A 6100-nucleotide genomic window follows, 5' to 3' on the forward strand; every position below is an offset into this window, starting at 1 on the left:
TGCAAACAAAATGATTTTGGAAGAAATACCAGACTGCTGTGTTTTGCCTGTGGATGAGGTCACAACCACTCATTTCAGTGCATTACACAGCTCTTCACAATGTTTAGGGAAGTGGGGAAACACCACAGTCCTTCACAGTGGGATTCACTATTTGTGAATAATCTCTATTTGGAAACTGCCAGTAGGTCCTTTCCTGGGTGTTTTTTTTTAATTTCAAGATTCTTAATGTTTAATATTTGCTTCCAAAAGGAGACCAAGTGATGGGGAAAAAAGAGAACGGAAAAGGTTGTGAAATGTTGAGGGTGGTGGCTTGGCAATTCTGGAAAGCTGGTGAACACTGAGAGACTGTGACAGAACAAATACAAAGACCCCCAAAATCAGCTTCTGCAGCAGGAAGAAATGCTTAGCTTAGGAATACAAAATGTAAATCTCTTTGAAGGGACCTAATTTGAAATAATTCAATGGAACTACTGAAATACACTAAGATGACATATATTTTTCTCTGTCTCCTCCATAACCATCTTAAATTATGTATAAATTGTGTTGGGAGGGAAGATAGATATTGGTATGGAATTTAACTTAATAAACACTGCTGATAAACTGCTGCTCTTATTGATGGCAGCAGCAATAATGAGACATTTTGTCATTATTGCAACAAGCAATAATACAGTAATAAGGTGGCAGAGGATGAAGATGTGGGGTCACAGAAGACAATCCTGACAGAGGAGACCTCAATCTAAACACAAACCAGCTCTATTGATCCCTGGGGCCTGCTCCCCTCCTCCATCCCATAGCTCATTTCTTCATGGCAGTCTCCTGTTCACCTTGATTTATCACCCCCAGTGCACCCAGGGATGCCACAGTCCCAGGAGATGGCTTCTGCCTTCCTGGTGCCTCAGTTCACTGACCTCGTGGGTGAAAAGGAGGGAAAATAAGAAATATTCTGAAATTAAAACATCAGGCTAAGGATGGATGGGTTTTTCTCCAGCATTCCAGGGTCAAAGAAAGGCTTCACCTCAACTCCTCTGCTGGAAACACAGGGCAGGCAGGGCAAATGTGCTCAGCCCAAGCAGCTTTGGCTGCCCCTCAGTAACTCAGTGGACAATTCATGGGTCTGCCTTTTCTCAAGAGGTTATGAGAGCCCAGCCAAGTCCCAGTGTTGGGATATGGATCCAGGTTTCCCTCAAGTTGGGGGAAGTTTGGACTTGGGTCCAGCTTTGATCCAGCAATTTTTTAGCTTGGCATGGAGGGAAGGCTGAACACACAAAGAAAGCTGTGCTGTGGAGCTGATCTACTGCTTCCATAACCCACCCCTGGCCAGGAGAGACCAGCTCTGCACTGATGCTTTTGTCAGAGCAAGTCTCTCACTGTGCCTGCTCTGAAGCAGAGAGGACACTTCTCTCTCATCCAGCATCCTCTGATTGTTTAAGGAATTACACAGAGAGTGAAGGGCATTTGTCCAGGGCAAACAAAAAATCAGAGAAAACTAAAGTCTGTCCAGGGCTGGAACAACACAAGAAAATGCAGTGTTTGGTTTTGATGCCTTAAAATTGTTGAATTTTCTGTGTCTGGGTGTTCTCCTGGGTGTGAAGTTCCTGTTGGCTTATGTGACATTGATTGCTGGCAGCAGTTCTGCCCTCAAGGTCAGTCCTTCAGGGAGACTTGAGGGAGGGAATCTCTGTACTCCCTATAATAAGAAAAACTTGAAAGGACTACACTGCAACTGTGCCAGTGCATTTTTTCCAAGTGTTTCCTCTTTTTAGGACTCCCTATTTTCATCTAGCATACTAGGTGCTAATAGAACTACAAGTACTTGATAGGCTGAGCAGGGCTGCTTACACCTTCAAGTGCAGCTTTGGGCAGCAGTATTTCTTAAAGTCTGATGTATTTGTACCTAAAACTTCCATCTGACAATCACCAGGAAAAAGGAAGCTTCCAGGTTTTTTTTTGCAGACCTTCCTGTGCCATGCTATGTATGGAAGAGGAGCAGGAATTACTAATTTTAAATCACTCAGTCATTTTCTTGCTAATGCAAAATTATTATCCTCTAGTCTTAAATTTAGCCACCTTTTAAGTATCTCAGATACTGAACTTTTCTGTCACTTCTCCTGGGAAATTCACAGGAGTTCCTAATATCAGGAGGGTACCTGATACCCTTTCAAAAAATCTATCAAAGGAACATAAAAAATTGCATCCACAACAAACACCCAAAACCTTCCAGTATGAGAAAATTCCCAGAAGAGCTTAAGAGAAACAACTGCAAGGCTGAGGTTGATATTTTAGCCACATCAGGATAGCATAAAACAAGGTGCAGGGAGTAAGCAAATGAGTAAATGCCAAGCACCAGGGCAGCCTGGAGAAGGTGATGATGGCACACTGCACCAGGGAGTGGCCATTGCTGCAGAAAACACTTCTCTCCCAAGCCTCCCCTATCTTTTAAAAGCTTTTCTTTTTGAATCAAAGAAAAGAACAATTTCAACATTTTTTTCAGGCTTGCTCCTTCTCCCCCCAAAATTCTGCTTCAGCTGGAGCAACTGCTGAACTCAGCTAAATGTATAAATAGATTCTACTGCCTTTTTTGTTCACCAGAGACACAGACGGAGGGATGTGCTGCTGACTCAAAAGATTGTAGGGAAGAAGATTGTAGGCTCACTGGAAAGTAACAGCAACTCTCTCTTGATTGGAGAAGGCTCCAGGTGACAGCAGCCATGAGGATGCCATCCTGTGTCCCTGGCTGTTCCCTGGGCATGGCTCCAGCCCCTCTGGTGGAGAGCTCTGTCCCAGGGCTGGCAGGGACAGGGGCTGCTGCTGCTGCTGGGTGCCAGCAGGAGTGATGGGTCAGGAGGGACTGAGCCAGGGTCAGGATCGGCCAGAATGTGCCTGAGAGCCCCAGAACCAGCAGGGCAGACACACTGCACCTTGTCCTGTTTTTAGAAGAAGCCAGGATGAGGTTTCTAGAAGCAGCTGGTGCTGGATGCCACTGACAGAACAAACAAACATGCCAGCTTCCAGCCCAGGAAGGAAAAGTTCCCTCCAGTGCTAGCAGCCAAAGGGCAGCACCACCCAGCAGGCTGCTGGTCCTTCCCAAAGCACTGCAGCTGCCACAAACTCCTTCCCTCTCCCCAGCCCATGGCACAGCTCCCACTCAGCACTTGCCACAGGCCTTGGCAATTCCAGTGCACAGAAGGATGCACACACTTCAAGCTATGGCTGCAAGAAGGATCACACAAGCTCAGATTAACCCCTTCAGTTTATATCCTGTCCCCTGCACTGGATCCCAAGGGAAGGGTAGAACAACAGAGCATATAAAGAGATTTCTTCTAAATAATCTTCTAGCCATGGCAACCAGTAAGTCCACAGGATGCCAGTAGCAGCTTCCAATGAAATAGCCTCCACTGTTTTCTTGTTTTTCTTATTTGAAGCCCTGAAATATTTTAGTATCCACAATAAGTAAAGCAATGTATGTCTGTTATCCCACTTTTTAAACTAAAAAAATTAAATCTGCATCACCGTTTCCTAGTCTCTCCTCATAAAAGAAATCATAAAAAGCTGATGACAAACCTACAGCCACGTTTTCTTGGCCAATGACAGCTTATACCCATATCCAGCAGGGGAGAGAGAGCTACAGGTTTTGAAGGTCAAAGTGCAGGATTTGTACTCCCAGTGGTGCACACATGGGAGGGGATGTGCTGGGATTTTCAGCCAAGGCACAGACTGAGATCACAGCTGCAGTTTTTGCTGGGGGTGTGCACAGCAGTGATGCCTCTCACACTGTGCAGATGATTTTCAGCAGAAAAATTTTCAGATTTCAGAGGAATCACCCTTCTGGCTGCAAGGTGCCTGGGAATTTCCATGCAGAGTCTTTGGGCAGCTCCTCAGCACAGCAACATGAAAGCAGAAAATGCTCCAGAGCCCAGTTCTGAGCTGCAGTTCTGAGCCAAACCAGGGCCTCTGGGAACTCTGCTCTTCTGTAAAATAACTGATGCAAACACACACTAGCTGGTTAAACTCTGCCTAGGCTGACAGCAGCTATTTTTGTCATTTGCTCTGCTTGTCTCTTCTCATGTATATGATTTCCTACATTTTTCATCCCTTTTTTCCACTCCCACCTCCCTAGGACCTCAGGAAAGGGCAGTTCCTTCAAGTCCATGCGTGCTCTGCTCTTCTCTGGGATGCCTGAAATAGAACATTTCAGTGAGTGTGAGGTGAGGGCATCTGTAATGAAATGCCAGTTGCTGTTTCCTGTGGATAAAAATAGTGCATCTGTCACTTAACATACAAAATCCTCTGTATTGCTCCACACAAAGCAGGCATTTGTGAACAGAAGCTAAAAGCCAGTGTGGAAGGTCACATCCTTCCATGGTTGCTTATTCTCCACCCAAATATTCTGAACCCACCCAGAATTTATACACTAGCACTTTGAACTTTCAGGACTCTGAAAATGGACATAAACCTCTGCTCAGTCCCTGCTCAGTTTGATCTAGATAAGCTCTCTGGTGATGAGAACAGGCATTTTTGAGCAGTGCTGCTGTCTTTCTGAGAGATGTGAGGAAATTTAGTCTTGTGCTAAAGGTACAAAAGAAGGTCAGGCCCCAGATGGGAATCCTTGGAGAGCAGATGATTCCAGACACCTCTCCCCACACTTTGCTTCCCCCACTGGGCATCACAGAGGGAATTGTTGGTAAAACCACACTGGGTGTTCCCTGTGTGCCAGGAGGAAAGGCAGATGTGAGGGTGGGCTCAGAGGGGACTGTCCCTGCTGGGTTTCACAGCTCTGCTGCTGAGAGCTCCCTGTGGGGCTCATCTGGCACAGGCTTCTCTCCGTTTCAGGAAAGGTATTTTTGAAAATTGCAAGAACAACTGAACATTGTAGATCGTAGCAGTGTCAAAATAGAAACCTACCAGAAAGGAAGGTGGGGTTATTTCACACTTCTATTCACCGAGCAAAGATAGCAAAGAAAGAAAATGAAAAACCATCTGTGGTTTTCCGCTTAGAAGAACTGGTTTACCTTCCTGTGTGCAAGAGAGAGAGGGACTCTCTAAATGACTCAGTTAACCCAGTGTCTAAAGGCAAAGTGCTGGGGAAAAAATGCCCAAACGATCAAGCTGAAGGTTGAAAAAATTGAGACAGATGAAACAGGGTGGTACAAGGGTGAGAATAGGTGCCACCAAGCACTGCCAGTCACAGGGCTCTACTGATTACACTCAGGTGGAACAAAATTCTGCTTTTGATGGCTGTGAAGCAGCTGAGAGCAATTCCTGATGGTCCCCGTGGCACACAGGGCTGCCCAGCACAGCTCAGCGTTTCAGCCACAACGAGGACCACAGACAAAGAGGGAAAGCATCAAAAGCACAAAAAGCCAAAGCAAGACTAAGAACATTGTAAGAACATTGTAAGAACACTGTAAGAAGGTTGTAAGAACACTGTAAGAACACTGTAAGAACACTGTAAGAACACTGTAAGAACATTGCAGCCACTAGATGGCAAACCCCCCCCAGGCTGCTGGCTCTGCCTGCTCCCTCCTCCTCCAGCCAGGCTCTCCTGCTTCCTCCAGAATTCATTTCGACAAATCCGATCTTTAAATGCACAACAGGGAGTCGTTTAACAAACGCACCGAGTGAATTTGAGTGCAGCCTTATTTTCAAGGAGACACCTGCGGGATTCTCCGAGTGGGGGTGCCCAAAGGGAAGGCTGGAGCTCTGTCTTTAGCCAGAGTGGTTTAACAGTCTTCAGGAATGCATGTGAAAACCTCAGAACAACTTAAAAAAAAAAAAAAAATCAAATTTTCGGTGGTACTTGAATTGTTTTCAACCTTAGGTTTTCTAATTTAGCCCCAGGACAAACCCCAAAAAACCAATTACCACCAGAATGCTAAGCACCAGCATCTACTGAGGGTGAAACACTTTCAGAGTGTCCAGGAGAGTGAAATGTCCTCACATCCACACCAGCACAGACAGAATTAAAACTCATTCATATATCAGATACAGGAGTCACTTCCATTAGACCCTGTGAGGCACTGAAATATTTCACTGAAATAATCAGAACATCCAGGAGCAAATCTGTGGCACTGCTGCTGCAGCCCAGGAGTCATAAAGGGAG

The 6100-nt window shown here is 45.6% G+C and overlaps 1 protein-coding gene across 2 annotated transcripts in view; it reads left to right on the top strand.

The window, feature by feature from the left end:
• PSTPIP1 (proline-serine-threonine phosphatase interacting protein 1) overlaps nucleotides 1–6100 on the top strand; it is a 50746-nt gene that overhangs the window by 22093 nt on the left and 22553 nt on the right. The gene's annotated exons all lie outside the window — the stretch shown is intronic.

This window comes from Fringilla coelebs, assembly GCF_963513975.1.
Source record: "Fringilla coelebs genome assembly, chromosome: 12".
Classification (NCBI taxonomy): Eukaryota; Metazoa; Chordata; class Aves; order Passeriformes; family Fringillidae; genus Fringilla; species Fringilla coelebs.